Source organism: Oxyura jamaicensis, chromosome 3 (genome assembly GCF_011077185.1).
Source record: "Oxyura jamaicensis isolate SHBP4307 breed ruddy duck chromosome 3, BPBGC_Ojam_1.0, whole genome shotgun sequence".
Lineage (NCBI taxonomy): Eukaryota > Metazoa > Chordata > Aves > Anseriformes > Anatidae > Oxyura > Oxyura jamaicensis.
In genome coordinates, this window is record NC_048895.1 from 98,126,255 (window position 1) to 98,138,437 (window position 12,183).

The following is a 12,183-nucleotide window of genomic DNA, read 5'->3' on the forward strand; positions in this document are numbered from 1 at the left end:
ATAATCCCTGTGCCTGATTTGAAGTATATTTGAAGTGTATTTGAAGCATAGGAGAAAACATTATTATGTGGTCCTGTAGCTCCCTCTCTTATTTCCTTTTTGAAGAACTTAACTTTCACTCTGGCATACAGTGAAAAATAATGTCAGGACCTTTGTGTTTTGAGTGTTCTCTTATGTGTGACAAAATCCCCCAAAACTTCAGCCAACCAGGATGAATCATTCTAATCCTGCCTCAGGAATGAGAGTCCTGTGTGTTGCCACTGCTCCTGGCCTACCATCTATCTTGGGTGATCATGTGTCGCAGGGGCAGAAAAGAATGGCTGAAGGCAGATGTTCATTTCAGCAGTTCAGTTACCTAAAAGAGCAGAGTCTGCAAAGAAACCCTCTAGAATTTCACCTTTCCTCTTAAAACACTGAATGCTACTGAAATCCTCCACTGCACTCCTTCTACCCAGTAGTCCTTGCCAGGACTATATTGATATTGATAATGATATTTAATTAACTTCAAAGGGCATGGGAATTTCAATGGCGTCAGTATGTAAACCTGTCAAAGTGTACGGCACCATATACATTTTTAAAAAACACAATACAAAGGAAACTATGAATCTTATACTTTCCTAAGCATCATTTTCCCATGGTTAATCACTATTAGGAAGACAAATACCTTTGGGAGCCTCAAGCATCCCTGTTGCATGTGCTGACAGTAGTGCTCTCAATTCCTTTGACAGCCCTCCCAGAAAAGCTGATACCAAAACCATTACCAAGCTCAACAATGTTTATCCAGTAATTTGGATGAAGTCAAAAATGCAATTACTGCTAGCTCTCTTACCTAGCATTAAATCATACAATATTTATAGCTACAGCAACCTAAATAAAAGGCTTTCAGATCTATGAATGATACCATTCTGAATTCCAAGTAAGCATGGGATTATGGCCTCACCAACAAAATAGACAGTATGGTAAGGTTATGGAAGTCAAATATTCTTTTATTTCCAATAACCTTGAAGCAAAAACTGCTGTGCTTGAAAATATTACACTGTTGTTTTAAATTAATAAATTTATTGAACTATTCAAAATAGGAATTCTAATTATGTAATGTGCTTATTCATATTTTAAAATGACAAATACAAACTGTCTGAAAACCATTTACCCATTTCTGGTGGTATCTGTAAACTTTCATTATTCTGAAAATGAATTTAGCTGTGTTAAATCAACTTACGTTAAATTACTAGACTGAAATATTCCCCTAGACCCCATTTTGCCATAGCAAAATTTTCATTTGAAGTCAACTGGACATTTCTAACATTTTTTCAAATATCCATATTCATTTATTTGTTCATCTTATTACATATACATTTGTTTGTAAATAGAGTTCGTATTAGAGTTCATATTCACTGCACTGGCTCTAAATTTCTATTTCTTCCTCTTATTCTGATAAGAATAAGATAAGAACAGGAAGTTTACAATGAGTCATGGGAGAGGTATCCTCATTATTAAGATTAAGATTTTAAAATAGTATTGATGGAAAGCTTTAATCAAATCAACAGGTATAATTATAAGGAAAATATTGTATTTATTATAATTATTATTAAAATATTATTTATTATCATTTTATTGTTGTTTAACCCCAGTAAGTAGCTAAGCCCCACATTGCTGCTCACTCACTCCCAACTAGTGGGACATTGGAGAGAATCAGTAAGGTAAAACTGAGAGAACTCATGGGTTGAGATAAAAACAGTTTACTATGAAAAGCAAAAGCCATGTGTGCAAGCAAAGCAAACCAAGGAATCTATTCACTGCTTCCCATCAGCAGGGGCAGGCAGGTGTCAGCCACTCCCAGGGAAGCAGGACTCATCATGCAAAACAGCTTTTTGGGAAGACAAATGCCATCTCTCCCAACATTCCCCCCCTCCCTCCTTCTTTCCCCCAAGCTGTTATTGCTGAGCATGATGCCACACAGTGTGGGACATCCCTTTGGTCAGTCTGGGCCACCTGTCCTGGCTGTGTCCCCTTCCAGCTCCTGGTGCACCTCCAGCCTCCTTGCTGGCAGGGCAGCACAAGGAGCAGAAAAGTCCTTGGCTCTGTGTGAGCACTGCTCTGCAACAACTGAAACATCAGTGAGTTATCAGCATTGATTTCAAAATGAATCCAAAATGTAGCATCATATAGGCTGCTATGAAAAATAAATAAACAAATAAAAAATAGGTTGCAATGAAGAAAATTGACTCTATTTCAGCCAAAAGCGGTAAAAATTTCTTCTGCTTTCCTTCCAAGAAAAAATAGTTTCATTGCAATAAATAGAAGAGTGAAGCATCATACTGAAGATTGCCTGTAACACTTCCTAAGTGTTATAAGTCTTGCTACTTGTTAAGTACTTGTTAAGTAGCAAGAGTCATGTAAATTTTATTTACTAGTAAATCATTGGAAAAAAGTCAAACAGAAGATAGTCTATTTGTGGAATAAACTATTCTTTTTTTCTCATCAGTTTTGTGCTACATCCTATTTTAAACACTTGTGTTGGAGATAAATTTATATTTATAAAGCATTATAATTCAACAGGAAGTCTGAGACAAATATTACAAGAAAAGATCTTTCTACAAGTACCTGAATTACAGATACTAGCATCCCAGTGAAAAATAGCATGCTGCACAAGTATCAATGGCCAAGATATTTAGATCATTGCATCTTATTAAGCTCCATCTAGTCACTCAAGACAGAGGAAATCAAAGGTGTCTAAAAAAAAGTGTGTTTTAGAAGCAGCTCAAAAAAGAGAATGGTTTGGGTGGCTGAATGAATGACAATATCTATTCATGATGGAATGTGGAACCAACCTGTAAATTGGGGTCAGTCTTTGTAAAACCAGGGGAAGATATTCAAGAGCTTCCAAGCAAGATTTGTCCATCCACATTTTCTAGCTAAATAAAGTCCTAACTCTCAGACACATTGGTCACAAGAATAACTGCATTGGGTAAGACCAAAATGTAGTGTCCTGTCTCTGAGAGTGGATGTTCAAGGACACTTAAGGAGGAAGGCTAACAATATAGCAAGTAGAAAGTGGTATTTCTTTCACTGCAACCTCTGAGTACCCCCCAGTCTCAGCTTGGGATTTTTTTGAGCTGGTGTGCCAGATTTCTCTATTTAAGGACCGAAAAGTGTGCTGTGGCCATGAGAGAGTCCAACAGAAAAGCTGTAAGCCAAAGAATTTCCAGACTCTTTACAGTGATTAATTAATGAAATTGGCCCAGATGGAAATTGCTGACTTGTGTTATACTTCTAATTCATTTTATTTCTTGCAATGATCTCAGGGCAAGAAAGATAGTTTTGTCACAGCCAGACCTTGTTTATCTGAGCTGTAATAATGTAGAAATAGATACTCTCAAAATATAGGACCCACTTCTATTTTCAAGAAGAAGGAATAATGATTTAACAATCATCTATCTCTGAAGATTTACTGCTAACTTAACTGAGGAAATAGAGTCATCAGAATTATTAGGAAAGAATTATGTGATCCTTCCTCTTTAGACTATTGCTTGGAATACAGATCAGGTCAATGATTAATGAAAATTGTTAGTCTTTCATGGATGTTCAGTGAACTATATGCAATGAAGTTGTAGCCTCTGTTGTATTTCTGCTGGTGTATGTTCAGAGATGAAAGCTAACAGAACAATGAATCTCTGCTCCATATCTGTGCCAGGAGGGCATGGATTTAGTAGTCTTGGAAGTTGAATGCTTCCTTGTTTTTCAATACCTTTTCTCTGACATACTGGAGACTTAAAGTGACTGCCTTTATTAGTCTGCTGTGAAGTTGAGGACTTTCAGACACATGGGAAATCTTTTAGATGAAAGGGTAATCAAGTATTTAAAAATAAATGGACAGAGAGGCTGGAATTAAGTTTTTAGAACACTTTGAGCATACATATATCAGGAATGGTTTAATGTCATATGTTTGCAATAACTGAGATTCTCTGAGGCTGTGAACTGATTGTGAAACTCCTAAAAACAGAAAGTAAGAAAAACAATCCTACATTTCCTATATAGGGAATCAGACCTCCATAGGAATTTTGGGGGGTACATATATTGAAAAAGATAGGATAGAATTAATACTACTTGGCAGCAGGAATATGGCGCAGATGATTTCGTGGAGTCATTTCCAGGCTGTGTTTTCTATGAATCTATGACTTTATAAGGTTATTCATTTGACTCTTTCCATCAGTTCCACCACCAGAATTAGGTGGAGGTACATTACTGAGATAAGTAAATATAAGAACTGTAAGACTGAATGTCTGTATAAACATCCCCAGGACATGCAGCAGAAGTGAATAGTTGAGATAATTCTTACTGACAGCAAGATGACAGCAAAACATGCTTTAATAAATACGTAACAGCAAAATAATATCCTATAATTTCAAAATCCTAACAAGAAGTTAGGTTACAAGATGGGAGCCTGTACACTTGTGAAATTTAATGGTAACTGTTTCCTAGATTGTCTGAGGCACACACTGTGCTACATTAACCATTATATGTCCTTTAAATGATGAATGTGTTTGTCTCACAATCTCAAGAGCATAAAGGTTTGTTTACTTTTGTTCACTTTCACTGTTAATCTATATTAGAAAGCTTAACCTAGTAAGGAAAATTAAATCCAATCAAACAAAGAGGTAATAAGTGTTTAGCAGCCTGAAGCTAGGATGGCAAACAAGACTGCTTATCAGAACAAAGTCTCAATAATATAATTATCAGCTAAAATGAAAGGTTTGTATTGAATTCAAAAAATATGACTTTCCTCCAGTTAGACATTTAACCCATGCATTTATTTTCCTTCCACATAATGATAACACTATTGCCTTGAACTATTAAGGTGGTTTTATAAAATTTAGTATTATAATTTTTTTATTTTTTTTTTTTCTCTGACTTATCAGAGGCTTAACAGTGTTGAAAACTGTTCTGAGTTCTATATATCACTTGGAAGGAAATGTTTTTGTTTTCATGTGTTTGTAGTATATATTCAGAAAGTCTGATATATTGAACTCCTCACAAAGTAAGAAGAGATGTAATGCAGTGGTCCTCAGGCTGACTAAAATGAAAGTTTGGTTTATTAGCACTTGATCTTTTGAATCATGTACCCACCCACAGCTTCATAGATTAAGTGTTTGCAGCTCTAGATTTAAGTTGAGAATTAAATGAAACAGGATTTGATGAATTCTATGTTTTTTTTGCTCCATCATGAAATTACGTTTTTACATCTATTTATGGAAATAAAAGGATTTCCTTTCCACTTTTCTTCATATATATATATTGTAATGTTCAGATGTTCAGAAGACTGAATCAGAGACCTCAAAAGTTATAATAATGCTTATTTGTCAAAAAGGAAAGTATATAAGAATATTTTGTCCTTATGTATGTCTCCAAACACGTTGGGCAGAAACCTGTATATCTATTTTTCTTTCTTCATCATGATAGAACTACTGCTAAACATAATGCAAATAGAAGTTTTAAATAAATGAACCACAAATATCATAGAATTGTTAAGGTTGAAAGAGACCTTTGAGATCATCTGGTCCAACCATCACCCTACTACCAATGTCACCTGTTAAACCATGTCCCTAAGTGCCAGGTCCAATATTTCCTTGAACACCCCAAGGACAGTGATGCCACCACCTCCCTGGGCAACCTGTTCTAATGCTTGACTGCTCTTTCTGAGAAGAAATGTCTCCTAATTTCCAACCTAAACCTCTCCATCTAGTCCTATCACTAGTTACCTGTGAGAAGAGGCTGACCCCCGAGCTCCCCACACCTTCCTTTCAGGTAGTTATATGAATACATGAATATATTCATGATTTATGATAATGTTGTTGTTTTTCTTATTGAAGTATCCACAAAAAAGCATAATATTTCTGCATTATTTTACTAAATATTTCTATATCACCCATATAATAATGCTTTGAAATTGATTATGTGATTTTCTAAGCACTCATTTCATTGGTGGTAGTCCAGAAAATGCCTTTCTTCTCATCGTTTAAAGAAAGAGATCATTATTTAAGTATATATGGGGATCAAGACGTTTGTTGTAATATTAGTTCAGAATGTTTTTCAATAAAGATGCAAGCACTGCAATTTTCTGTTGGAGAAACAAATAGAAGCTTGACTTTTTAATTATTTTTTAAGAACAATTTAAACATGGGGTAAAAATTTCTCAGAGCTAGAAAAAGTAAATTTAAAGCTACACCAAAGAGCAAATGGGAGAGGTGTGACTGAAAAATACTGAGAGAAAGGACAGGATCATACGGGGTCTAAGGGTAAAATATGTGAATTACTTCATGGTAAATTAATAATTGTTCCATTTGATTTGTTTTCAGGAGGGAAAAAAAGAGTGAGAAATCAGATCAGATATATTAGTCTGCTGACTAAGGCTCAAGACTTCAGTAGACTGTGATTGAAGATAATGGATTATATATGTTTTTCATGATCCAGGTTTCTGAAAACCCATTTATTCTGCATGCACTGTGATAGAGACACCACTGGTGATACACACAACCTCCAAAAATAACCTCAGCTATAGTTTGGGATGTGCTGGCCAAGAGAAGGAATTTAATTCAATTGGGTATACAGGATAAATGTTCAAAGCGGAGTTAGTATTAAAAGCCAGATTTGATTACCCTTTATGGCATCACTGATATTTTGATGTCTGTCTCTACAAAATGAGCACAGTACATGTGCTGTAAATCTACATTTCTCTTATTTTAATCTAATGAAAATATGCACATATTTAATATAGCTGAACCATAGTTAATTGTAGATATGAGCAGAGTATTATTAAATACATGTAATACGGACTTAATTATAAGAGTTAAGGGGAAACTTTAGAAAACTAGAATTTTTTGGTATGTTTTTTTTTCTCCTTAATCTAATCAGACAACACTAAAAGCCCAAGAGGTATATAAATTCAGTAACAAGTTATATTAAACCTGTGTTTACTTAGATGATTTGTATGAGATAAATAAGTAATTACCCAAAGGACATTAAAAAATGGAATATATGAGACTGTATGTGAGCAAACTAGCACAAGGCAGAGAGCTTGGCTGGTGCATATTTAATAAGAAAAATTCCCTGTGCTTTTATATCCTATTCCGTTCTATAGAAGTCCTTATATCACCTTTATCACCATAGTAACTGAGCACTTTGCATTCTTCTCCTTCTATTCATCATATTATTTTATCAGTTTAGTAAAGGATAAAATGTTTCCCTGATCCTCCACCATTTGGTACCCTGCCTTGTGGGTATCCTGTCAAGAAGTACTGTGAATAATGCAATGAGTTATCAATCTCCTACAGAAGTAGAAGAAATGATCCCTGGTTTATATTACTGTACAATCAATTTCTCATTGTATTTTATCATAAAATTTAAAATGAATTAATCACAAGAGCATCTTTTAAACACTTGATAAACATTTCTGTAGCCTTCTGGGTCTGGAGCAGCAATTACTATGGTCATAAGCATTGCACTAGCTCTAAACTTTCTCTGTCAAAGAGCTGAGTTCAGAAAAGACATTCATTCTCTTATTTTGGTTCACTAAAGGCTATTTGTTTTATCTTCCTATATCACAGCATCCCCTAAAGAAAGGAAGGTGCCCAGAAAACAAGTTTTGTAGCTCCACTTTACTGTATTACTAAAATATAAGCAGCGATAACAGACCAGAGAGAATAAAAAGGTATTTTAATTCACATCCTTATCTATAATTTCCCTTTGAGTTATAGTATATGAAATCAGATAAATGTGTATTTACTAAATAAATTTTACATGCTCTCATAGTATATACATCAGTTAAAAGGAAAGAAAAATTGCAGTTAGCTAGTTCCCTACAAACAGGAACAGCAAAGATTATATCACTAAGTGAAAAAAAGATTAATGGATTAGACTCAAAAAGTTAGGATGTTTCTCTTTCATTTAAATATTTTTTTCCAATATAGCACCTCCACAGCTTCTAAATAAGCATTTGGCTTACCTTTATTCATTTGTACTGAAGCAGTGTGCCTTAGAGGCTTTGTCAAAAAGCTTGAGTTTATCTGCATCCATACATATATTACTGTTTGAAATAAAGCTGACGTTTCTAGGGTTTGATCATTTTGCTGCATAATGTACATACGTGTCCTACAATTCCTAGTTTTTATTTAACATAGTGAAAAGTTGTTCTTCTGTGTGACAACAGCTTTATTAAATTGTAAAAATACTTCAGTTTTATTCTTACTGACTAGCCATAAGAAATGATAGCTGTGCTGAATGACGCAGAGAAGCATTTTAACTTGGATTCTGAATGCAATATTCTGAAACCTACCTTCTTATTCTTAATAGAACTTCTTTATATACAATTTTCCTTAAGGGTACTGGCAAAGCCTCAGAAAGAGAAAAACATTTTATTTTCAATTATGAAGTTCTATTGGTACGTCAACAGATATCTGGTCCCAATAAACTCTGCCATAAGAAATTTAATTTAAATGAGCATATTAGTTTCAATCCATTAAAATTACTGTCATGACTTGTGCAGTTTCACTCCATTAATTACAATCATGACCTGTTCTTTCTCAAAGGAGGAAGGCAAGGTATAAGATAAAAGGAAAAAATTCATGCCACAGTACTTCAGCCCAGCTTGTAACAGGTCAGGAGATGTGTTGCATTTTTCTGTGCTGATGGGCAGTGAAGGTGGGACCAGATCTTTTGGCTAATGCAGCCTGGTTGAGATTCAGGATCCAGCTCACTGACTGTCAAACATGAGAAATGACAGCAGTAAGTTAAATTGTTCAGACTGTACTGAAATACTTCTTCCGCTATTTCTTGTAAATAAAAAGCTACAAACTCCTACTCTACATAGTTGAATCTAATGTTTACAGTCTTATTTATTCAGCACTGTAGAGTTAGTGCTTCTTTCTTTCCCTTTGCCTCAAATAACATTTATATTCCTTCTCCACTGAATGGAGTTTTCCTAGCAGGGTTTTTTTTACACTAAGGTTACTGATTTTGCACACTGCTCTGCTTGCTCTTTCCTTACTTGGTAACCAAGCATGATTAAACACAAACAAAGAAAATGAATCATTCAATTTCTAGATTCTTATGAAATGTTGTTGTTGATGTTGTTGTTACTGTTATTATTTACAGTAAGAGCTTATTTAGCCAAAAAAAAAATATATATATATACACATGTAAACTTCTGTTTAGCATACCCCGTGTTCTTTATTAGCTAGTCTTGTGTTGACCCTGTTTTGAATTTAGCTTTTTTGAGACATACACTTAAAACCCCACAATCTTGCTCTTGCTTTGGAAGTTCTGATTCCATTTGAGCACAACGGCAATATTCAGCATGGACTCAAGGGCTTCCAATGATGGTATCACACTTTTTAAAGTTCCCATGAGCCACACAAGCTCTTGGTCCTTAACAAACTTCTCCAGAGCTTCTATCTCATTGAGAGTGACAAATATGAATTCAGCGTAGCTCTTCTTTTCCTATCACCAAATAAAAAAAAAAAATAAAAAGAAAAATAAAAAGAAAAAAAAGAGCACAGAGCACTTTCAGATTGTGAGGAGACAATAAAGAAGCTACAGAGTTACAGAATATTGTTTTACAAGAAAATTTTCCCAAGTAATCCAGAAGACTTTCCTTTTTAGGGTATGTTAATATGAATTGTAATTATTTGTGATTTCATACAGAATGCCTTTTTTTAAAATACAAATCTTAGCTCATTGCTTCAGGAAGTGAGTCAATTTTGCTCTACTTTGATTATTTGGCAAGCACTTATCCCCATGTTATTATGTACATTTTATTCTGCATGTCCATCACTGGAACTTGCATACAATTATTATTTGGTCCAGTGGGTTTATATCTTTTAGAACTATAACATTACTTTACTTGAACAGTTATTAGGGCTGCAGAGATGTAACTACAATTGCTAAATGGGATAATACAAAATGAATGAAGTGAAAGAACCCCTGGAGGCTTCTTGATGTTTACTCTTTCAAGTAATGCACTCTTCTAAGTCTGTCAGCTCATCACAACAGAGAATTATTTAGGGAACTGTGTGAACAGTATTGCTTCACAACTCTTACAGACACCCAGAATATGAAGCATGCATTATACAAATCATAAAAAGACTTTTTTCCATTTTCTAAGAACTCTCACTACAATGGCTTTTCTCATTATAAATATTCCAAATGGGAAAGCAAACAAAAGCAAACAAAATAAAATAGCAGTGTACTGTTGTGGTTTATATACTATCTGCAAACTCTATTTATGTCATAAAATCTGGTAACTAACTAGGCTGATAATCATTTATTTTCTTCCAAGGATAAACTAGGGCTGTGACATTCAAGTCTTACCCAGTATGTTTTAATAGGTCAGCTACAATAATGCCATTGTTAATGCTGACAGATATTTTAACACTGAATATTAGGTTACGCAAAAATAATTAGCTTTACAGCATTTTACGTGTGACTTAGAAGACATGTTAAAACCTAGCATGCAATCCTCATGACAACATTGGGATCACATGCAAAACTATGCATCATCCCAGGAAATATTTGCCTGGCATCTTTCTTTTGTGAAGTGTTTGCACATTTACTGTCCTGGTTTCAGTTAGGACAGAGTTATTTTTCCTCCTAGTAGCTGGTAGAGTGCTATGTTTTGGATTAGGATGAGAAGAGTGCTGATAACATGCTGATGTTTTAATTGTTACAGAGCAGTGCTTACACCAAGCCAAAGACTTTTCAGCTCCTTGCTCTGTCCTGCCAGTGGGCAGGCTAGGGATGCAGCAAGAGCTGGGAGGGGACAGACCCAAGACAGCTGACCCAAACTGGCCAAAGGGGTATTCCATACCATCTGACATCATGCTGAACAATATAAAGAGGTGGCTAGCCGGGTTGGGGGGGCCAGCTGCTTGGAGATAGGCTGGGCATCGGTCAGCGGGTGGTGAGCAGTTGCAATGTGCATCACTTGTTTCATACATACTATTATTATTATTATTATTATTTCCTGTCTTAATAAACTGCCTTTATCTCAGCTCACAGGCTTCACTTTCCTGTTTCTCTCCCCCATCCCAGAGAGGGAGGGGGGAGGGTGAGCGAACAGCAGCATGGTGGCCAGGTTAAACCACAACATTTACTTAAAAGATACCTGTAAAGTATTATATGAAGTCAAAGTAGTATTTGAAATGAAATACAATGTATATGATTTAATAGAAATAGAGCTAATCTTCCAGGTATTATAAAGGCTAACAGAACCTCCAAAGTAAAAGAAGATCCAAGCACGTTTTCCAGAGCTGTTCTAACCACACTGAGGCTGTGTGAAACAAGAAGTAACTGACATTTACACCACTGAAAATGAAACAACTTCCTGATGTGCAGTCATGGGAGGAAGCAGTAAGGACCCATGTATCAGTGTGTGACAGAACAGCTCTCCTACAAAATACTACATATACATATCATGGCATAGTAAACCAAGACAGTGCACAATAATGTTTGCCAGGGTACAGAGAGACAGCTAATCCCCTAATCTTCGGAACAGCAAGAAGTAGAATTTCTTTTTGATAGTTACAGTCAAACTCTCTTAAGGATCATCTATTTCAAATCACAGCTATCAGCACTGAGGATTAACACATAGAATTCATGCAACAGATATGCCCCTAATGAGAGCCTTAGCACAATCTCAGGTTGTGCTGTGTTACAACCTGTGCACCATGAACAGGAAGTGGGAAGAGAAGGCTTTTAGAAATGTGATTTAATTAGATGAAATTCAAAAATCTTCCTCTCTTTTAAATTATTCTAAGTCTTTAACCAGCGCCATTGAGGTGCTAATGAAGCATTGGGACAGGCTGCTTAGAGAAGTGGTATAGTCTCCATCCTTGGACATGTTTGAGACCCAGCTGGACAAAGCCCTGAGGAATTCCAACTTAATGCTTCTCTAACAGGGATGTCAACCCAGATGATCATGAGTTCTTTTCCAATCTAAATGGTTCAGTTATGCTGTGATCTTTGGGGTCACACACAGCAGCCTATAACTATTCATAGGGTTACTTTTGGCAGTAGTGATAGGTGAAAACATTCCAGTCTTTCATGGGTCAGTCTTTCAAGGGGAAATGGGAGGCTGAGATAATACTTTTTTACTTTTTTTTTTTTTTTTTTTTTTTTTTTTTTTTTTTT

At 35.3% G+C, this 12,183-nt stretch overlaps 1 long non-coding RNA gene across 1 annotated transcript in view; it reads right to left on the reverse strand.

Annotated features, from left to right (window-relative positions):
- Window positions 1-9,243: 9,243 nt before the first annotated feature.
- Window positions 9,244-12,183, reverse strand: part of LOC118164911 — a 17,874-nt gene continuing 14,934 nt past the window's right edge. Inside the window, exon 3 of the long non-coding RNA XR_004749736.1 lies at window positions 9,244-9,495. This is a non-coding gene — a long non-coding RNA (uncharacterized LOC118164911). The remainder of the gene's footprint in view (window positions 9,496-12,183) is intronic.